This window comes from Mastomys coucha, unplaced genomic scaffold, assembly GCF_008632895.1.
Source record: "Mastomys coucha isolate ucsf_1 unplaced genomic scaffold, UCSF_Mcou_1 pScaffold20, whole genome shotgun sequence".
In the NCBI taxonomy this organism is placed as follows: Eukaryota; Metazoa; Chordata; class Mammalia; order Rodentia; family Muridae; genus Mastomys; species Mastomys coucha.
The window spans coordinates 93,060,590-93,084,536 of NW_022196903.1; the positions used below are offsets into that span (position 1 = coordinate 93,060,590).

Below are 23,947 nucleotides of genomic sequence, written 5' to 3' on the forward strand. Positions count from 1 at the left end.
AATTAACAGAGTTTTCAAGACCCACCACCCTCAAACCATCTGAAATACTCAAGTGTCTATTCTGTTTCACCAACAGGCATTTTCTGGTCAGAGGAAAGGACAAATACTATGTCCAGTAATCAGGCACACATCTAGAGTAGCTATCACATCCTTGATGCCACCGCCTTAATCAGATGAGATAGGAATCCTATTTGGACAGCTGCAACCCCCATTTCTGGCTAACGCTCACCTCAAACCAAGTGGCTCAGATGGAGAATACTCCCCCTGGCTCAGGACTTTAAACGCTCAGCCCTGTCCCCATTCCTTATACTGGGCTCATGAGTTTAAGGGCTCACTCCCCATTTTGTGGTACTGTAGCGGTAGGTCAGTGGGGGTGGCCCACCAAAGGATATTATCAGCCCTACTTCCATCCCAGCATCCTGACAGCCATCTGGTGCTGTATGACCAACTACCACAAGCTGGCATCGCCATGTACCAGGTATGTACCAGGGTGTTCTGGGTGCCATCCCTTCCCTGCATGTTGGACTGTGAGCCAACAAATACTTCTTGTTCCTTAAGTTATTTCTATCAGATATTTTTGTCATAGTAATATAGATATAACTTAAACCATAGAAAAATGAGAAAAACTGCAAACTCCATAATATATTGTATACATCAGTTAATTTCTAGTATATCCTGATTTCATAAACTCAAAACTTATTTACAACAAGAAGAGACTTGGTGATAGGGGGACATATCTTATTTATTAAATAAATCAAAACTTGGTCTGCACTGAAAGGGAGATACCACGGGCCTTACTGAAACCCCAGCTCCTGTGTAGTTCTGTGTCTCTCAACATGATCATATGTTCCCCTTAATGTTAAAAGTACTTATTTTTTCCTAGGCCAGTGTTTATTCAAGAACCCTGCTTATTTTGGCGTTGGAAACAAAATAAGAAGAGCCACCCAGAGTCCCCCAATCCAAGGGAGGAGTTTCCCAAGAAAAGCAAAATTCTGCTCTTGTGTTTCCTGTCCACCCTGCCCACAAGCACGCAGCAGTCTTACACAGAGAAAGCTAGGGCCGTGTGGAGGAGGCACCGTGTGCAGAACTATGAGGGGGCAGGTGTGGGCAGAGACGCCACCAGTTCACAATCACTTAGTGCTCAGAAAAAAAGGCCGGAACTGGCAAAATGCAGAAGTGAGGCAACCAAGGAAACCCACGTGTAAAAAGAAAGGTCTGCAGACTCAAACTGTGAAGAAAGGAGATGTCTTTTATTTCACAGAGTGCCAGAACAAATCAGACTCTCTCATCGAGAAAGCAAACCAGGAGCCGACTTCTGTGACTGAAATCACCCTGAAGCATAGCCACAAACCTAGGCAAAAGCTGGCATGGGGTGGCCAGGGAGGCAGGGGGGTCCACAGGAAGAGACAGGAAAAAACAGAGTTCTGCAGATGGGATATTGGTTTCAATGAGGAAGGGCCAAGGCCGAGAACAGTGTGAGAATGAAGGCCTCACATAATAGACCTCTGTGAGCAGCCCTCTCCTGCAGATGGGGAAGCTGGTGAGCTAAGCCTCACACTTGGAAGCTTGTAGAACTGGAGCTGTGATATATAAAGTAAGACCCAAATGCCAAGGTTCTGAAGGAGCCAGGCCAACGTGGCTGTTTGTGTTGGGTCGAAGAGACCTTTTTTTTTTTTTCCACTGAGCAGAGAATTACGGTAAACATCTGCTCACCATGACCACAGAAGAGCCAGTTCTTTTCATCCATGGATCATTTTGAAGGAATAAATCCAATTAATAAAGCCACCACAGTAACAGTATCCAGTCTTGTAAGGAACCCGCATGCTTCCCTCCACTGTCCTACTCATTAAAGAGGCACTTAATCCAGAGAGTCTCTTCATGTCGCCTTTGAGACTTTTTAGGGACCACTGAGGTAGGGAGGGCTCTGTGTCTAAGGATGCTTAAAATCCAAGCTGACTTCTTATCTCATCCTTTAGGCAGTTATTTTTAGGTGGTTCTCTTGTCCTATTGTTAAGACTTTGATGTGGAAAACCAATGTTGCATATGAAAAATGCTAAATTAGGACTGTGGAGATGGTAAACTATTTTTCCTGAAAGTCTGAGAACCTGAGTTGAGATCACCTTGTAAAAATCTTAGTGTGGTAACACATATCTATAAGGGGATCCTTGGAGCTCATTAGCCAGCTATATAGCTGAATCTGTAAGCTATGGGTTTAGTAAAAGACCCTGTGGAAAAAAAAATAAGGTATGGCAGGGAAATGGCCCACTGGGAAAGTGCTTGACACCCAAAACTGACTGAGTCCAGATCCTTAGGACCAACATAAAAGCAACATGCCCAGCACACACAACCCTAATCTCTGCATGTCACTGCAGGCATACGGAGGCAGGGACTGGAGAATGGCTGGAAGCTCACAGGCCAGTGAGCCAGACATACACAACGGTAAACAAGAAAGACCCTATCTCGTAGACAGTGAGAGGACCACACTCAAAGTAGTCAGCTAACCTTTACATGTGTGCCACGGTCCTGTGCACTCGCATACACAAATGCACAGACACAGTTTCTTTTTTGTCTCATTAATTAAAAAAAATATAATGAAGATCTATGGAGGAGGACAACCTATGAACTCCACATGAATACACAGGTATATACACCTGCACGCACATGTTCACACATATGAATATACATGTATTCATACCTGTACACACGAGCACACACCTGCATGCACACATACGACGTATACCTGAATGCACAGTATGCATGCACAGATACATACATATACACCTACAACTAAAAATTAAGAATAAGGATTCAGAAGAGTTCATGCCTGTAATCCAAGCACTCTATTGGCTAACACAGGAGGGTCAAAGGTTCAAAGCTAACCTGGGCTACTAACAAGAAAATGAAAGGCAAAGCAAAAAACAAAGTCAAGCATACAGGGATATGGATATTTAATAGAGAGTCTGGGATAACTTGAATGTGAGAAAAAATAGTTAAATAGAATGACACAAAGTAAAGTTCTGATTGAAAACCTGACCTATAAATGTCCCAGATAACATCTCTGTGTCAAAATGTCTCTTCGAAAATGACTAGAAACTGAATTTAATCAAGAATGGTTTTGGCTTCTTTAAAAAAAAAAAATCCCTTATTTGGTTCCTTCTTTAGAAGAGAGAGAAGCTAGCAGGAAACTCAAGTATCATGCTGTCATTCAGGCTGCGGAATGAGAGCCAGAGAGCCTTGCTTCCACTCTGAGCAGTAACCAGCCCTCTGACATGAGGGGTGACTAACATCTAAGGTTCCCCCTAAAGAAAACTAAATGCCAGTCTGAGGTGAACACCCTTCTGCAACTGCCTTCCATACAGTCTTCTAGATCAATGAAAGGCAGTGCTGGATGCTACTACAGGAGGATACCCAAGAGCTAAGGCTTACTGCCTCTGGCTATGGGTGGGGTATTGAGAGTAATTTGCAGCATCCTAAGTTCAGTAAACACGAAGAAGAATATCAGCTGGAGATGGCTCAGTTGGTGAAGGGGCTGCTGTGCAAATACGAGGCTCGGGATGACCTCAGGACCCATGTTTAAACACACACAAAAGCTGGACATGGTGTACATGTAATCCCAGCCCAGTGAGATGGAGAAAGGCAGAGACCTAGAGCCCACAGGCCAGCCTACCAAGAGTAGTTGACAAGAAATGGTCTACTGAGAGACTGTCTCAAAATAAAAACAAAAACAACAAACAACAAACAAACAAACCAAGGTGGGTGATTTTTGAAGAAACACCTCACGCTGACCTCTGACTCCATACACAGTCTGTTCTCTCTCCCTATTCCCAAATTCTCTCTCAAACTCTTACACACAGACAGAACATTTTCACTACTCAATTCTCCATTTTCCATAGAAACTGAATATAGTCATTCATAAAAAGCTAGAGCTCAGTAAACTCATGAATGGATACATATTAAATTCATCATCTCCGCTTACTCCAGCTGTGCAGCTCCAGATGTGGCTGAGGAAGCTGGGACAGGGAGTCTGCTGGTATTTAAACTTTTCCACCCACCAGTCTGCACACTTCTGAGATGCCAAGCGATATAAGTGCAGGTAAACAAATCATGTGTTGCTTGTGTGCCTGAGTGCACAAGGGTCGGGGCATGCACGGCGGGGCAGAGACAAGCTGATGTTCACTGTAGATGTTACTGGAAGCTGACAATTTCGAAACAGGAACTGCTGGATTCAAGGGACAAGGAAACTTATTCTTGTGTTGACTTATGCGCTCAGTTTCTTAAACTTGTGAGTGTATGCATGTGTGTGGAGGGCATGTGTACATACATGCAGGAGAGTCCTGATCTCTAATATCAATGATCTCCAACACCCCTGCCCCATTCTCTTGAGATACAGTCTTTCAATGAACTCATCTTTCTTTTGCTAAAGCTGGCTAGTCCAGCTTGCTCCAGGTATTCTGTAAACCCCGTCACCTCAGTCTGGGGGTCCAAGGTGAATGCGTCCATGCCCAACATTTTCACATGGCTTTACTGGAGATTTGAACTCTGGTCCTCACGCTTGCGTAGCAAATGCTATTACCCATCGAGGAGCTTTCCTGACAGCCTTACCTGCTCATTTTCTAAGGCACTGTTATGCACCAAGAAAGGACCCAGAGGAGGCAGAAGGGGAAAGGAAGGGGGGAGGGGAACACCTGAGTGATGCCGGATTGTTCTTAGCAATAAGCCATTAGCAAAGTGGGAGAAGGAACACGTGGCCTAGTGGGAGAAGGAACACGTGGCCTAGTGGTCTTTAATAACCATCAATGCCTTCAGCTCTAGCGGGCTTATTGAAACTGCCTCCTCCCCCACACACCACCAAAGTTCATGTCCACGAGTGACTCCAATATCAGAGGCCAACGTGGTCAGAACGAGCATATAAGCATGTGCAACGGCACTAAATTACTCCGAAGCGAAAGCACAATGCACCCATAACGCTTGGATCACACTTGGCCTCCTTTGGCTGTAATTTCCAGACCTAGGAAAAAAATCTCATCCTTTTAAGGATGTTCCTCGGGAAAGACAATCTGACAGGTGTCACAATAAAAAAATAGTGATTACGTGGGAGGAAGAAGTCATTTTTTACACTTTAAATTTCGTTTCCCTTGGGAGATGCATTGTTTTAATAGAACACATTTCAATGTGATTATCTGTTCATTTAAATTTTGTTTTGATAATATGAAGAGCATTTTAATCTGAATTACACAGTGATGCTTGGACACTGATCTGTTATAACTCGGTAATCAGAATTAACAGACTGCCTAATTAATCAAGTCATTTGCACAGATCCAAATAGAGGGATGGATCTTGGGCCAAGGAAAAGAAATGGGGGACATAAAATTATTAATTCAGGAAAGAGATAAAAAGCATGCAGAGTTAAGAGGTCTTTGCTAAATCCCACCATCTTTAATAGGTTTAATTTTTATAATGTAAGGAACATGTGCAAACAAAAAATAAAATCTATCCAGGGCATACAGAAAAAGATGTTTTAAATCAATAGTTAAACAGAAATATAACTGAATTACTTTTTTAAGCCTGTGACAACCTGTTTAAAATCATTGATGCCCTATAATAGAAATGAGTAGTAAACACACAGGCTTTCCCTGTGGCTAAAGGTGTGTTGCTATTCTACTCTGGGTATGGTGTGCTGGTGCACATCTGTAATCCTAGCACTCTAGAATCTGAGGCAAGAGGGTTCAGAGTTGTAGCCCAGTGTGAGCATCACAGTGAGAACCCGTCTCAAAACATCAAAATAAACAGACAGCCACCAGCAGCAGCAGCAGCACCACCACCACCACCAAATGCTCTGGCTTGTAGCAACCTGAACATCTGGGAAGGTTCTCATCAGGTACCAAATGAGGAAACTCAGACCAGAAGATTTTGTTTTCATCCAAGGATGCTTGTTGCATAAACATCACTCATTATTTGAAATTCTTAGGGAAGTGATACTAAGAATGTTACAGTTTAATTCACCAAAATGTACCCGTGCAGACTTACTCCCCACTTACTATTGTTCTTGGTAAACTGATGAAGCAGAATCCATGCCATTGATGTCCGTACTGTCCTTCAAAATCAGCTTCTCATTTGCATCATATATATAATTAGTAAGACTTAAAAGATGTGTGTATTTTTGGGACTAGAGAAATAGCTCAGAAGTTAAAGATCTTGCTGATCCTGCAAAGGATGCCAGTTCAGGTCCCAGCACCCACAACAGGTAGCTCAGAGCCACCTATAACTCCAGTCTCAGAGAATCTGACACCCTCTTCCGGCCTCCTCAGGAAACAGACATGCATATAATGCACACATACACATGCAGGCAAACACACATACACACACACACACACACAAAATAAACATAAGTCGATTGTTTATAAAAAAAAGACACGCATATTAACAAGCATGTTAAGTCAGCTTTTCTGGGAAATTAACTGCAAGCCCAAGTGTGCTTCAGGCTTAATCCTAGAGACTCTACCAACATGGGTATTCCCCTGGGGTAGATGACTCGAGCTTTCTTCCTAGATCCTACCACATCTCTTCCTTCCACAAAGCTTCCAAACAACCTCCTCTTCACAGATACAGCCCACCAAAACCCTTTCTTCTGACCTAGCAGTGGAATTAGGAAATCAAATGGCTTGCATTGAGACACCTATGGCAGATATTAGATGGATACCCTGGGTGGAAGTCCAGAGGAGGAGGTAGGCAGCGGTGAGAGGATTCCAACCTCTGAAGTAGAGAGAACTGATTATATTTCTGAGATATGGCCCATTATCAACGTAAGAAAATCACTTGAGATGTCCAAAGACTATGCAGACAAGGTCACAAGAAACATCTCAGAGATGACAGACAGGTCATCACAGGTTAGCTAAGCTACCTGACATATACAGATGTAGTCTACCTCCTGCGATTATGCCCTGCCTTCTAAAACAGCACCCCTCCTCCACTGTTTTACACAGGTCAAACACTACCTGCTGCTCTGCTGAAGGGCAGCCCAGCATTTCAGATATACAAAAGACCAATCATGGAGAGTTGAGGACACAGATGAGGGTCCCTCCATCAGTAAAGTGCCTGCCTTGCAAGCATGAAGATCTGAGTTTGATTCCTAGCACCCATGGGAAAAGTGTGTTGATACATACTTGAAATCCCAAGGAAGGTAAAGGCAGAGAGACAGGCAGGTATCAGGAGCTATGCCTCCAGCTAGCCTGCCTGGTGAGGTTCCAATGAGAGATCATGGCTCAAAGAGTGGAGGGTGCATAAGCTATGCCACTCAAGGTTGGCCTTTGACCTCCACGTGTATTTGCCACTCCCCCTGCCCAAATCACAACAACAGTAAAAGTCAAATTGCCTATCACTGATGAGGCCTTAGAAGAGACTTCTTGTGCTGGCAGAATAGCTTAATTCAAGCTCGATCTCTGAAGAGGTAGAGGCAACTCTGTTGTCCTCTGACTTCCACAGACATGCCATGACAAGAGTACTCATACAAATGGAAGGGCGACATGATGTAATGAGGGGGCACCCTGGGAATAAATGTAACGCGGAACTGATCACGGCCACAAGACTGGGATGGAGACCTAGGACCCCCTGAACCCCTTGACCCAGGTGTTCCTGAAGCTCATGCTACAGTCTGACTTTTTAAAATTACAAGCCCATTTGGCCTGTGCCTAAGCTGGCCAATCACAGCCAAAGTGACTTGACAACTGAGACGCTTAGGATTTGAAGGCTGAAATGTGTTAGAAGTGGTTCATGCACTATGATGTTGTTAGGAGCTGAAGTGTTTGTTGTCCAGGCCAGAATCCATGTAAATGCCAGGTGGGCCAAGGTACCACCCCAGCCCTAACCCCTGGCCAATCCAATGCTTGGAAGGCAAAGATAATGTCCTGCTAGCCAGGCGGGCTACATCAGCGGCCTGGTGGGGATTCAGTGGCAGACCCTGTATCAGTGAATGGGACGGACAACCACAAGACAGCCACATCTCAATCGCATGTACATCAACGTACACATACATATGTGCATTCATATGCACATATATCACACACATACATGTTGCTCTGAGACAATATGGAAATATAGACAATTAAAACCTTTTCAGTGAGAGCAGCTCATCTGTGATCCCTGGCTACTGGCTTTATGCATCTTCCAGACTCCTATATTACTAATACTATCCAGGACACACAGCTAGTGAATCTACAATTCTACTGACCATGTAACTATAGGCTTTCTAAAGGTAGCTGAGATTAACTCTAAGTGGCTACATCTTTATGGTAGTCAATAAAAAATCTTCCCTAGTGAGTGCTTGCATGAATAAGGAGGATCTGCTGCCCGAGCCTACTACAAAAAAGGCCCCAGGTAGAGGAGCAGTGCTCTGGGCAGGGCACTCTGGCTAACCCTACTTTTTCACACAGGTGATTGAGCGGAACAAATCAATCGTTGGCTGGTCAGAGGCTAACCCGACGTAAAATGAGGGTTACAGGTGAGGTTAATTAGAATACTGTACCACAGCAAAACAACTCAAAAGATGGGGGGGGGTGTCAATGTTGACACACGCATATCCACTTGAGACAAAAGGATGTGCTTGTTCCTAATTAAACCAGGACATATTTTCAGTCCCCATAGGTCCTGTATTAGCAATAAACAAAGATTTGAAAGGCATGGACAGAGGAAGCTCTCAGGGGTCACAGGCTCTGTTGCAGTTCAGAGCAACAGCTGTGCACGTGCTGAAGCTGAACACCTGCAAATCAATGCTAGGAGAAAAGAGGGATGCCGGCAAAACCAGGTGAGCAGAGGTTACAAACCAGTGACCACAAGGAACATGGGTTCAAATCCCTGTAACTGCCCTTGTGGGCAGAGAACTCTAGGCACACTTCAATGTGCCTTGGTCTCCTCATCTTTAAAGTGGACTTTTAGAAGCCTGGGGTCTGCCCCGAGTGAATGAATGTCAAATTCTTAGAGTCGTGTCTGGCACACAGCTAATTCTCAGAAAGAGAGTGACAATGGGGCAGGCTTCAAAAGGTAGAATGTTTCTTTTAAGTGTTGGGGCGAAGTTCCTGACAATTAGGTTTTTCTTAGAGTTTAGAAAAACTCAAGGGCTCCATCTGAATAAACAGAGAGGTAGATGGAGAAAGAGATAGCAACAGTAATAGTAACAGAGATGGGGCAGGGGTAAAGAGATCGACTAGGATACGGGGGAGGGGGGAAAGGAGAAGGAATTCAGCATCCATCTTTCAATGCACTATAACGGAGAAACATGAACTACGTTGTCGGGAGATATGATGATGGGACACAGGACCAGACCCTCCAGTCCTATCTACCTATATAAACCCCAAGGCACCCAGCATGATTTCTGTGAGGAGAGTTCCCAAGCAACGGCCACATTCAGGAAGCCAGCCTGTGTTGGAGAAGAGATGTTGTCACATAATCAACTACTGGAGACAAAGGACAAGGATGAGGTAGGTCTCAGCTCTCTGCACCAGATGAACCAGGCAGAGCGTGTGCTCTACAAGCTGGTATCGAGAACTCTGGCCCCAGCAACTCTCAGCCAGAGATTCCTAGCACGCAGGGCCCACAGTACCAGGCAGTCCTCACAAAAGACAGCCAAACTAGCAAACCCTCAAGCAAACACTTGTCAGTGCCCCCAGGCCGTCTTGCTGACTGACACTCCTGGGGCCTTGGAGAGGGCAGAGGAGGTGAGTCCAGGCTGGCCCATTTCCTGTGCAAACAAAACTCACCCCAACTCCCAGTGTATAATCCAATTCCCCTTCCATGAATTATTATTTTATGTTCTCAAATGCTATCTGAAAGCAGGGGTGTTAGGTATTTTTAGAGAGCTCAAAAGCAGGGTGTTAGCCCGAAAGCCTGTTAACAGCCAAATGAAAGTTTTCCCTACTTGGTGTACTTACCTTGCCTGAGTGACACTCACTGGATTTTCTCCTTTTCTTTCCTCAAAAGGATGACAGGCCTTCCACCACACTATATTTCCATTTGTTTTGTTTTTGTTTTATGTGACACACACAGGTGTGAGGTTAGAGGATATGAAAAAGAAACAGGAAGAGATGGAGGGGCCAAAACATTCGTGTATCTGTGGGCACACTGTGGGTAAACACATATGCAAAGGCCTGAAATTAACTTCCTCAATTTCTCTCTCCCTTATTTTTGGAGGCAGGGTCTCTCAGTGAAGGGGGAACCCTCTGATTTGGGTAGACTGGTCAGAATACAGTCTCCTGTCTCTGTCTCCCCACTGCTGGGATTACATTGTGCCTGGCTTTTATGAACATGGGTGCTGGAAATCCCACTTCATCTCTTCATGCTTGTTCAGAAAGCACCCTACCAGCTGAGCCATTTCCCAGCCCCTCAAGGGTTAACGGTGTTCTTTTACTTTATATGTTGAGAGGGTATTAACTAGAAATTAACAAACACAACCTTGCTTTCTTATATGCCCTACCTAATCCAAGGCTCCTGTCAATGAGTGTGAGATAATATATACTCACCACCAGACATTACGTGATGTGGGGAAAGGTTCTCTACCCCTTGGCTTTTAGGTAACAAGCCCACATTGAAGAACACATGGCAACCACAGGCATAAGGGAGTAATATAGCAACTTATCACCCCCTGAAATCAGGTAAAAAGTGCTAACAGGGATGGATATTTATAGCTAACTCTTTCCAGCTATGCAAATGTAAGTTTTCCATCAAAAGATAAGAACCTGAAGTCTTGGGCTGACAGGTCAATTGTGCATTTAACAGCATAGAAGGGTTTCTACAACTGCAAGGTGTCTTCTTCTGCCAGGCAGATCAAACCAGCTCTGACTAACACTGGGAAAATGGATCCCCAGGGAAATGGCCAGAAGTGAGATTCAGTGCTTTGCACACCCCTTTTCCAAAGTTCTGGAGAAATGACTTGGGCTCCAATGATGTGCTGCTGCTGTGTTGGACATGAGGACCTTGTATGGGCTGAGACAAGACACAGATATCCAAGAGAAAACAGATTACCCCCACTTCCACGGTGTGTTGTCTGTATGTTTGTGATGTATTTGTGTGTGTGAATTAGGGGACAGAGATGCAACTCTCCATGCACACACATGGAGGCAAGAGATTGGCAATGAGTAACCTCCTCTTTAATTCTCTGCCTTACCCCCTTAAGACAGACTTCCTTGATAAACTTGGATCTTGTCATGTTAGGGGCAGAACTCACTGACTAGCAAGCCCCAGCACTAGGGAAGCAGACAAATGAGGCCATGCCTAGCATGTTACATGCCTTCTGGAACCTGAACTCAGATCTGTCCTCATGGTTGAATCAAGTGTTCTTACCCTACAAGAATTTCTTCAGCCCATTCCTTCTTGCTTTCTATTTTACAGTTCATCTAATGCATGAAACATGAATGAACATGCAAACACCACCAGGAATCAAGTCTCTTGACTGTCGTTGTTACCTTCAAAATGAAGAGTAGTGCGGGGGTTAGGGTGTATGTTTGTGATTCCAGCACTGTGGAGACTGGGGCTAGAGGATATCCACTATAAAGCCAGCTTGAGCTACATGGTACATACACACACACACACACACACACACACACACACACACACACACTACCGAGGGCGGGGGAGAGAGGGAGAGAGAGAGGGGAAAAGACAAGAAGGAGAAAGAGAGGGAGACGGAGAGGGAGAGGAAAAGGGAGGGAGAGAAGGAGAGAGGGAGAAAGGGAGAGGGAGAGAGAGAGGGGAGTAAAGAATAAACAAAACTCCAAAATGAAGAAAAAAAAAAAAGAAAGCTAAAGATAACATCTCTCACAGCATCTTCCAGAAGCCCTTGCTGGCCTTTCTAGTTGACAGCTGTATTCCAGGCTGTGGGCACAGAGCACTGGGCTCGAACCACCTCAGTACAGTATCAACAACCACGAATACCTCTACCCTCACCTCACATACGGAAACTGAGGCACAGAAGACAAGAACAATGTGCCATAGGCAATGCTGGGCCCTCAGCTTGGAAGGAAAGAACAGCTCATCTTTAAGATGTGTCAACTGCCTGTGACATGAAGCTTTCTGTTCTGCCTGTGGAGTTATACACAGGGGTTCATGACTGCAGAGGTCCTTGGATGCAGCCATCAGGGCCACCTCCCAATGACGAAGGTGTATTTAAAAGAAACCAAGCAACAAGTACCGGACAGAGGATGGCAGGTTCCAACATTCTCATGGGAAGTGCTTAGCACAGTGATGGCCTCGGCTCAGGACCAAAATCTGTACTGATCTCTTTTCCTGAATCATCCTGCTGATTCTCCACTAACTACCAGACTCATACCCACTTTTCAGATGAGACAGTTAGGATCTTAGGCTGTTAAGTGATCTGTCTGGTCTACTAAGAGAAGCTGAGCTAATGACTTAGAAAAATAAGACCTGAGTTTAAGCCAATCTAATGTCAGCATACTCAAGTGTGGTGACATTGATGTCCTGTGTCCACAGCAGGTCTGGCAGCAAGCCTGTCACCACAGCAGGTATGCTGTAGCTCCTGAATTCTCACACAGGCTGGGAGACAAGGAGAGTGTTCCATAGTTCCCAGGCAAGCTTCATCCTGTTCACTGTGCCACAGAAAGAACAGCAAGCCAGTCTGAAGCAGGAAATGTGGATGGGGTAAGTCACTTGTCACCTGAAAGTAAGAAGCGATCACCTGACATGCACCACAGCCAATGAGAAGGAATGAAGGGAGATGGGCTGTCACATCAAGTCTACATAACACAGGAAAAAGCAGCGCCTGTGGCTCTGTCACTCACAGACACTGGGACAGCACCACTAGGTACGAATTGGCCATGACATTGGGCTACCATGTTGACACCTAACCTGGACCAAAACTACAGACACATGGTAAAGGGACACTCTTCTGTATATTCGGGACTTTGAAGTTTGGTTTATACTTCTCTACATGAAAAAAAAAAAATTCCTCACAATACTAGAATTTGGCATGGCACCATAAGAAATATGGAGAGGCTCGTGTGTTTGCAGAGATGTGTGTCTCTGCTAAGAATCAGGCTGACTGAAACAAGACCCAGGGCAACAGAAGTCCGCCACAGAACTTGGTGGGAGTAACCACACGTGCAGCTCGCCAACTGTGCATCTCTGCCGCACAGTTCCTCTGGAACACCACATTTCCTACAGCGAAGGCTGCATTTCTCAGGAATCCAGAGAACGGGGGAACAGAAGTCACGAGTGAGGCTTCAGAGAGGCTGTGCAAAGCCGGCCCCTTCTGGAAGGGCTACTCTCATTTCCTGATTCCCTGTCTCTTCCCTGCAGGATTTAGGAACAATCCAGCAGCCACCCAAGAAAGCACTGCGAGTCCTGAGCAGGCACAGTAGGAAGGTGGAAGGCACAAACTACTCTCCCGGATACAGGATCCACCAGTCTACAGGAGTGGCTGTTAGGACACAACCATTTGCAAACAATACAGCGAAACAGAAACACCCATTCAGATTGCACCGTCATTTTCTATGATGGCAAACCCCCCAGAAAACCCACAAACTGGGTTTATTATTTCCCACTTTCTATTCTCAAAGCTGTTTGCTTAGCCCTGACCTCGCTTCTTAATTAGCACTACTGGTCGGGAGAAACATATTTGCTGAGCCTGTCTATATGTTTTGACATGCAAGACTTGTGAAATGCAAACATACTGCAGACATTCAAAGTATTATTATTTATTAAGGCCTATATTAAAGGTGGAAGATCTTAAAGCCTTTCAGATTCTGATGATTAAAGGAAATTTAATCGCTCTTCATTGGCATTTGATCTTTAGCCTGCCATAATCTACCTGTGGATCCCTTCATCCATATTTGATACTAAAGAGACATTTCAACAGCATGTCCATCAAGTGTAACCCAGTTGGAGCTCAGAGACCATATGACTCACAAAATAAAAGAACACTCCACCACCCTGAGTTAGTTGGCTAATGACAATGAAGATGACTGGGAAGCCAGAGAGAGGGGAGAGCTTTCTTTCCTCACATGGAAGGAGCCTTTCACACGCTGCCTGCTGACCAGGTTTCCCCTGAGCAGTTCCTCTGCCAGGTTGGAAGAACACGTATTTCAAATCTTCATTTCTTCCACATTCAGTTTGCTCAAGGTCAGAGTGACTAGTACCCCATAAGCTGTCAAGGTCAGGGATGGTACCCCAACCTTGATGCATGAGAGGATGGAGGAGCAAACCCTAGGTCAAAATAGCTCAATGACTATTTGGGTACAGAGTGTTCATGGAGATAGAGTGATGCCATCCATTTCCTTCTTCGAGTACCTATGGCTAATTCTGTGAACCAACAGCAGAGGTGCTTAACTGCATAAGACACTGTGGCCAGGAGATGACAAGAGTCACTCTCTGGCCCCTTTGAAAAAATGTGAGCCATCTCTGCATGTGGACATCTTTCTGCAACTACGGCCCACAACCAGGCACAACTGGGATGGATTCCTTTTCGTTTATTATGTCTGGAGTTGGAATGTGTGTACATACCATACATGTTCGTGTTGTACAGGCATACATGCACGTGTGTGGATATGTGTGGAGACCAAGCATGTCATTTCTCAGGGGCCATTTACCTTGTTTTCTGAGGCAGGGTCTTTAACTGAAGACCTAGAACTCACTACGTGGGTCGGGCTGGCTGGAGAAAGCCTTAGCATTCACCTGTCTGACTCCTCAGGGCTGCGATGATAAGCAAATGCCTGGATTTTATTGTTCTCAGGCCTTCATGCTGGCAAGGCAAGTACTTTAACCACTGAGCTGTCATCTCCAACCCTGAAGGGATCTATATATACAAGTATCCTACAAGTGTCACAGAAAATGGCAGCATACCTGTGCCTGCCAACTTTGGGACTCTTGCATGATCTTAGAGCAAGTGGGCCATAGTTTTGTTTGTACTCCTTGGTGACATAGACATTGATCACTTACCCTGAGCTTTTAATGAGTCTCACAGCCATAAAAAGCCTGGGGTCACTGGCAGGGGGCCTGCAGAACGCCACAAGACTGCAGCACACAGAAGGAGCCTGGAGGCAAGAAGGAGAGAAGGGTTAGGGTAAGTAAGGGACTTTGGCTGCTTCACAGAGCTGCTCTCTTCACACGGGAACTTAGCCCCGATTTCCCCCTTCTCTGCTATAATCAGAAAGATGAAAATGTTATAAACCAAGCAGAACTGTGGCTCTCAAGAGCAGAGATATTCCCTGAGGTAATCTGGTTCCCTTATGTATTCATTAGTTCTTTTGGTGTGTGTGTGTATACTTATACACATACATATACATGTGTGCACATATATGGAGGTTAGAGGTCAGAGTGAGAGAACTTCCTCAATCAGGTCTGCACACTATTTTGGGGATGGGAGTCTCTCACTGAACAGGGTGCTTACCCATTTGGATAGACTAATTAAATCGAAAGCCCCAGGCATCCAACTGTCTCTATCTCATCAGCTCTGGGTTGAAGGACACATGGTACTGTTTCATGTATGTATTAGGGATGTGAATGCATGGCCTCATCTCATACGACAAGCACTGTGCAGACAGAGCTATCTCTCCAGCCACATTCTTAGGACACAATCTAAATTATAATGCTCACAGGTCCTGGGAAGTACAAGCAAGAAGACACATTCAAGCAAAATGAAGATTTCGCTTCAGGTTTGAGTCCATTAATCTGGCCTCAGATATTCTGTAGAAGAGGCCAGGAGGAAACGCACACCCTCCTGACACAGGTGCCCTGAAAAAGCAGGTGAGCTGCTGCTTGTGAGCCAGACACATTGTCTCATTTGTCAGTTTACCACCTGCATTCCACATGCCAGGAGAGGCCAGGTCACAGACTTGTCATGGGGGGCAGGTATGTGTGCTGAAGCTAGGGGCTTCAGCTAAGTTGTATGTGATCTAGCTAAGTTGTGAGTATACTATTTATCAAGTGGGTTCAATTCCCCTTTGAGCGCTTGCTGAATATGTCAGAAGAGCTGCCTGTCAAAGGCTCCCACGAAACCTTGAGGTGACCGTGCTGGCTCCACGGCTGTGGAGCCTACATAAGGAACGAATGCTCGAGGAGAACAAAACGAAGCAGAATCAGAGTCTAGTGTGAGTGCTTCAAGTGCTTCAAGGGTATACATGTGTTCTTCCCTTCCCACAGTATGTTCAAGCAACATATGATGACTGTACCCATTTTCTAGATTAATCTAACTGAGGAGGTAGAACTGAAAAGATGTGTGGAGTTTTATGGTTTGAAAGTCTGAAAACAAGTCTCGGAAAACCATGCGGGTTGTCTGCCAAGAAAAAACACAAAGGAGAGTTCAGAGATGACGTCCTGGGTATCTCTTTTAGATTCAGATAACCTCGGGAAGACTCTACCAGGCTGTCTAACTAAGCAACAGAGGCAGGTAACTCATACACTGTTCAAGCCACACAAGCATGAGCATCCTTGTTCTAGGGCTTAGGAGATGAACCAGGCAGCCCAGTGCTTGCCAGGAAAGCATTAAGGAAAAAATAAGTTCAGTAGGATATACGTGTAATCCCAGTGCTAGAGAGGTGGGAGGGGTCTGTGCAGCTGTGCAGCCAGCCAACCAGCAGAGCCCAATCAGTGAACTCCTGGTTAGTGAGAGATCCATCTTAGAAAATAACTGGGAAAGCACATGAAGACGTTGACCTCCTCACACACGTGTACAATGGTGGTCACATGAACGTGTCTGTACACCTACCCACACCCCCACGCTGCCACCACACACACACACACACACACACACACACACACACACACACACACACACAAATCCCAGTTCTTGTAAGGTAAGGTATGTGGTCATTATTCTTCTCAAACTGAGCATAAGAATGCATCAAAAATATTTTTTTAAAATGCCCATTGGGGTGAGCAGTGATCATTCAGATGTAATCTCCAAAGGAAAGACTGCCACCGAGAGAAAGGACCACTGTCATCCACTCATCAGTATAATGAGATAATGACGTTCATTACGTTGTCCTCCGTGGTAGTACACTTGCAGGCATTCCTGGTGAATACCACCCAACATTGACATCAAGACCCTAAGAGCTGTGCCTCTTCCAACAACCAGGTTCACATGCCTCGAGGGAAAGTCCGCCGATCTCGGTCCTCACACCAGGGCAGAGCCATTGGGGAACTTTGGGGCCCTTTATTATCGACTTGTAAAATGTTATAAGCCTGTAAACTAGTTAATTTATGAGCCGTGTTAATAATTTGCTCACACTTGATCGTGGGTTTCACAAACACGGCTTCCGGAGATGTGGGAGGATAATTTGTAGGTCCAGCTTCTCCGCTAAGGGGACACTAACTAATTTGACACAGTACTGTGACATTGATGGCGGGGCCCACTAATGACTGTACTCCTAGACGTAGCTGTCAGCCTGTCGTTCCAGTGAGGAGCCTGCCTGCTCTCAGTGTGGCTCAGGACACGACGCTCACCTCATTATTCAGACAGTGCCATTAATGAGAGCCCATGTTTATTTCCACCATACTAACCAGCGCTTAGCTTCCATTTGTCTGATACGGTCATTGATTAAAATGGGTCTCATGAATAGTAAATTTGAGCCCCATGGAAACAAAAGGGCCACCAGAGAAAAGCAAGCAAGAGCTGACTAGAAAACAAACCTGGTCAACTTGTTTTCTGCTTCACATGTCACCCAGGACATGATGACAGGTGGAAGGAAGTGCCACGGATACAAAGGAAAGAGAAGGGGACATTATAATCACACACGTGCCTATGGATCAGCTTTTGGCCATGGTGGCTGGAACTTCAACACAGTCACGAGTGCCAGTCAGGAGTGCCTCCACCTGATGCAATCTTAGACATCTTTGAACTAGGGTATCATGTAATATGTGGAAATAATGGAGTTTAGATGACACTTTCACACATACATGTACTTTGCTCACATTCACTAACTACACTCCCTGCCCATCCCACTGGTCACTTAAACAGCCCCCCCCTTTGCTCTTCCCCTCCCCTCTGTTTGCTTAAACTTAAATTCTGCAAATGAGAAAACTTGAGGTCCTGAGTCTGGCTTCTTTCACTTAACAGGATAACACCCAGCTCAGATCCTTTTCCTACAAATGGCATGATTTCTTATTTTTTTTTTAACAGAAAACTAGAACTCCATTGTGCCTATATACTACATTGTCTTTGTCCACTGGTATGTATCTAGGCAGGTTCCGTGTCTAGACTGCTGTGTATAGAGGAGCAACGGACCTGGATGTGTAAGTATCTCTGATAGGCCTGGGATCCTTCGGGGTATTGCTGGGCTAGTGTATCGGGACTTGTCTTTCCCCAAATTTGCTGTTTTCTTGGTGACAGTGACCTGAGTGTTCTGAGTACGGATTTTTATGTTCACTTCTCCATGGAAGTCACCGAGATTTACTATGCTTTTTCAACCTTGCAAAAGTATGGCCTTTAATTAAACTGACTCAAACATGATCACCAAGAACATCAATAACACATCTGTGATTTTTTTCTAAAATGATAACAAAACTGTATAGCTGGAGGATTTTAAAAATACCCTTTTATGCACGTTTCTAGTCCTAACTAAACCTTATAATCAATTTCTATCTTAAATTAAATTTCTATTTTGGTCTGACAAATTTTCTTTCATTTTATGATGATTATAATCCTGAAATATTCATATAATAATTTAAAATGAATAACTTTTTAAAAAGGTAAGCCTACATCTATTAAAGGGAGGATAAAACGGAGACTGCTCCCAAAGTGGTTCATCATAGAATGTGCAATTCAAATTAGAGAAATATTTCAACAAACGCTGTCTGCCACTCAGGATAAAGAATTCTACGGAACACCGCCTATGACTTTGGATTTTTATAAAATAGCAAAACAAGTCTGGGCCCACATAGATCACTTTGGGAATGAGAGTGTCATTACATGCAGCAATGCCTGAGTCCATACACTTGGAATCCTCGCCCAAGATAGATTCACACTTTTAGAAGGATCACAATGCCTCAACAGTACACAACATGTGGAGAGCAGATTTAGACGGCGGGCTGGTTCGTAAGCACATTTCAACAAGCATCTAGGTCCACTGTTCGGAGCAGCCTGACTGTCTCCAAGGCTGCTATTTCCGTGAGCAACTATAGCAGGCAGGTTCACAGCGGGTCAGCATCTCCACACTGTGTATTTCCAGTAAGTAGTTATTGCCCCACCATGACCTGGTAAAACATTGTCAGTCTATAACCATGAGTGGCTAGGCGCTTGTCAAATCCAGTTCTCCTTCTTTCTAAGCAGAGAGCTGGGCTGGATATCCTATTCCCTTGCAGCGATGAGGGTCCCTGCCACCAAGTCCTGACTAAACATACCAAGGTAGGATGTTCTACCTTCTGACTCTGATAGCTCTTCACCATGCCTAAGTCCCCCTCTCATCCATGACTGAGGGTCCAGACACCCAGTGCGACTTTCTATCACCTAAAGGGAGTAGTATTACAGGATGCCTTAAACCCAGAGCCAAAGGGACCCAAAGAGCAGAGCCTTGGCCAGTGACTCTACCCTCAGAACCAGTGTCAACCTAAGGGTACCTAAGAAGTAGAATGCACTGAGTGAAACCTCTTGGATCCAGCGATATCTATGACCACTCTCAGTAGTGCCTGCTCCCTCTTCTTATTTCTTTATTCCAAGTTCTGATGATAGTAAGGCTGGTGCTGTACTCTCTCTCTGAATGTACTTGTATGATTCATGTCCATCCATCCATGCATCCATCTATCCATCCATTCATTCACTTCATTTCCCTCCCCTCTCTCCCTTCCTTCCCTTTTACTCTTCATCTGTTAGGTTCCCTCTTCCTCATTCCCCTCTCTCCTTCTCTCTATCTCCCTCCTTCCTTTCTTCCCTCTCTCTTCTCTCTTCCCTGGTGAGCTCTAAACTATAAGTCTTCCATATGCTACACAGACAGTCCTACCAGCTCTAACATTTTTTGTCTGCCCTCCTTCCCTGCCAGGCCCTAAATTTTCATCTCTACTCTCACTGGTGAGCACTAACCCCAGAGCCTTGCACTTGTTACCCTCACACCACCACACACACACACACACACACACACACACACACACACACACACACAGGCGTAGGATTTTATGTAACACAGGTGCACTATCTCCTGGGCTTCACCTTCAATCTCTGGACAACTCTACGTATGGGAAAGTGTGGGGAGCTGTGAAGCTGGAGAGGCATTCGCCATGGTGGAATGGCACCTACTTCCGCTGTTAACTCCTAGTGGACAACTGTTTGCGCATGTGCATGGAGTGAAAAGGACGCCATGTCATGGCCCATCCCGGGCTGTTACGTAGGGTAATGAGCGAACAGCCAATCATGAGCAGACACGCCACGCTGTGGGCAGATACGCCCACACTGTGGTGTATATAAGCAGTGCGGATTTTGGGCTCGACCCTTTTCCCCTATGGATGGAGACAACAAAACGTTGCTGCAGAAGGAACCTAGTGTGTCCGCGTGTCTTCTTGCTGGCAAGACTACTGCACGGGCTACAGGAAAGCACTACCAAATGCCAACACACAACCAGGTGAGAGCCTCTAAGTGGCTGTTAATGGCTCCTCTGGCCAAACTAAGAACAGGGAGGGAAAAAGAACCAACAGCCACCATATTCTTAACACGTACCAGGCATGCCTTACCTCACCTAATCTTTACATCAGCCGGTAAGCAAATGTGCTTCCTTTTGTGTGGATGAAAATATAGAGCTTCTCGGAGTGCAATGCAAGCGCCTGCCCCACACAGCTGCTCGAGCTGTGAGCCCAGCTGAGTACGCCCTGCATTCCACAGACAAACTTAGAGAGAACATACATAATCCTGATACTAACATTCAAGTTATTGCTTTAAGAAAAACAAAAAACAAAAAGAAAAAAGCCACCCAACGGCATCTCCCTAATTCAAATATCACTTCCACTACACCAGGAAGGGAAGTCTTCCGGCTGCGAAGGCAGAGATGGTCAGGACCTGGTACACAGGGCAGGAGAAGCTGGAAATAAGGTGGAGGGTTTGACATGGTCTAGGTGATTCTTAAAAGACCAATTCAGAGCAAACCAAGTATCTACTGAGGCCCTTGTGAAGTAATCATTTTCTATATCCATACTGTTAATATATTGAAGGCATATAACTATATTTTATTCTAATCTGAAGAATGAATTGGGAGTTCATGCCTTTATATTCTGGAGGTAGAGGCAGGAGGATCTTTATGAGTTCTAGACCAATCAGGGCTACATAAAGAAACCCTGCCTTTAAAAAAATAATTATTAAAAGAAGAAGAGGAGGAAGATTGGAGATAGAAGATACAGTATGGCTGAAAAGTATGTGCCAGTTTGGCACATGGATTCCATCAATCTCCAGTACAAATGATAGATAGATAGATAGATAGATAGATAGATAGATAGATAGACAGACAGACAGACAGACAGACAGATAGAGATGGACGGATGATATAGACAGACAGATTACAGTAATAAGTCCTGTCTAACAACAACTCAACTACACCAGTACAGTAAGGAAGCAACCAGAAACACAATGCAAATAAATAGGTGTAGCTGTTTTGCAATAAAACTTTATTGAAAAAAAAAGTGAGAAGAGGTTTAGTCCAAGTGCCATGCTTTGCTCATTTCTGCCTTAAAGCTAAGTATTTTGCATATCTATCCATTCACCCATAACACACAAGATTTCCTCTAACATAGTAAGAAAACAGCTCTGGTTAGCATTTTCATGCACGATCTCTGACTGACAGGAATAAATTCCTGATGTTAAGAGAGTAGCCTCAATGTGACAAAGGTTCAGGATATGACAGCTATAGAACAGAACCCAGCGTCCAGCAAACTCTGACACACTGCAGAAAATTAGCCACCCTCCCTGTGTTCTCAAGCCATATACTGCACTGACTGGAACAAAACTATGAGCAATATTTCAAACAATAAGAAGACCCAAAATTCTTGTTCTTAATATGATCAAATGCCTGTGTTGATCTAAGGAAATGGAGGTATCTTAAAACCTTTAAGAGACTTTATAAATAAATAAATACATATATATACACACAAATATGTATATACATATATATAAACATATATATGTGTGTGCATACACACACATACACACACATACACACACACACACACACACACACACACACACACACATATGTGGAATCACAAGTTCTAAGAACCTGGGAATAACATTCTCTCAGACTTCCAAAGCCAGGCAGGAAGGCTTTCTAAATTAGACCCAAAGTGCTCTCCTTGATTGGGTGGGTGTGTGTGTGTGTGTGTGTGTGTGTGTGTGTGTGTGTGTGTGTGCGCTTTGCTACCAATTTTAAGGTAAGACCTAAATGTCTGGTCACTAGACACACAGAAAGAAAACATAGGCAGTATACACCTCCATTGTTCTCTGAGAACCAGGAATTGTTACAACAAAGATTTGGCTTGTTTTTCTTATTTGTTATTTTAGACAGCAACCCACAGATATATAACAGAGAGAAAATAATGCAGGAATCTGTATCCCAGCTAATGTTTTATTTTAACATTGATATGTACAAGATGAGCTGAGACACAAAATGAATAAATTCTTAGGAATCTGTTTTACCTAAACCATCAATCAAAACTGGAACAGAGGCAAGTAAATATCGGCCAGCTTGACAAAGGGATACTTTGTAGCCATTAAGAATTAAGCTGAATATGGAGATGGTTGTGACATGACACAAAATAAGCAAGACGGGAAAATTAACCTGCAGTCATCCTTAACCGTATAAAAACAAGCTGCAGGAAAGATAAAAAAAACAAATTAATTAACAGTGTTTGCCGTGGACAGAAGGGATTAGACATTACTTTTATTTACTATTTTTAGCTTTCTAGATTTTCACAAGGCAAAGAAATACTAGCTATACAATTTTAAAGACTTGTCTGAGAAGAGTCATTTATGAGCTTGGCTATACTTGGCACTGCAGCAGGCTGGAAGTGTCTTGGGGACAGACACTTTGTGTCACCTCTCGCATGGATCAGTGTTGGTTCTTCTTAGGAATTCATTGTGCTTTCCTTGAAGCGACTGGATAGACTGTCTGGCTTCATTAAAGTCCCCTTAATGAGAGTCCATAAATAAATTCAATTCTTATACTTTGAGCCTTTAAGAGAAATTAAATCATCCAGTTTAAAGAATCAGATTGCTTGTGGATTAGACCATAAATAAAATGCTTAATGCAGAATTCTACTTTGCTCCTCTGTCCATTTCCCATGATGGCACACAGTCATTTGTCTTTAATAACTTCAAACAATTCTGAGTCATTTGCTCATTAAAAACAAAATACATCTTGATCACGAAGCTCAGCATTTCATAAATATTTAGTCCAAATAAACTGCTTGCTTTGAACTAGAAATAGCAGGCTCGTGATTGATAAGCACACGGAATGCAGAAGAAAAGAGGGGACATCAACCTGACTCCGTGTCGGCTGGACAAGATAATGCTGGCCACTCACAAGACTGTTGTAGTCTTATCACCATCTATCCATGGTTCCCCCATGCCCTTAGAATAGAGACCGAAACCTATGTGTGGCTTGCAAGATTTAAGGACCTTGCAGATACTCTCTAGCTTAGCCTAATACCTCTCCTATCAAGTGAAGCTTCTTACTGAGAAGAGAAAGAGGGGGTAAGGAGGGAGGGAGGACTGGCAAGCAGGCCAGGTCAAGATTTCGAATTCTATTCTGAGAACCACCTTGGTCAGCAGGACAGTGAAGAAATACCACACTATTCCCCAGTGTTAAACCCAGCACCCTGCACACCATGTTAAATATGAATTTCATTACTAAACTAGGTACCACTCCATTTTATTAGCTCCCCCCTCTTAATTTATTTAAAATCTAAGACAGGGCCTCACCTAACTCCCAGGCTGGCAATGAATTCACTGTGTATCCAGGTACTGAGTACCTAA

General features: G+C 44.3%; 1 protein-coding gene across 9 annotated transcripts in view; it reads right to left on the bottom strand.

Annotated features, from left to right (window-relative positions):
• Window positions 1-23,947, bottom strand: part of Foxp1 (forkhead box P1) — a 600,509-nt gene that overhangs the window by 368,345 nt on the left and 208,217 nt on the right. For 8 of the 9 annotated variants that reach the window (XM_031382737.1, XM_031382735.1, XM_031382736.1 and 5 more), the window contains one exon: window positions 14,941-15,035. The gene's annotated coding sequence lies outside the window, so the exon portion shown is untranslated. Of the gene's footprint in view, window positions 1-9,923; window positions 10,045-14,940; window positions 15,036-23,947 lie in introns of those variants that run through there. The other variant, XM_031382731.1, reaches the window with a different exon arrangement.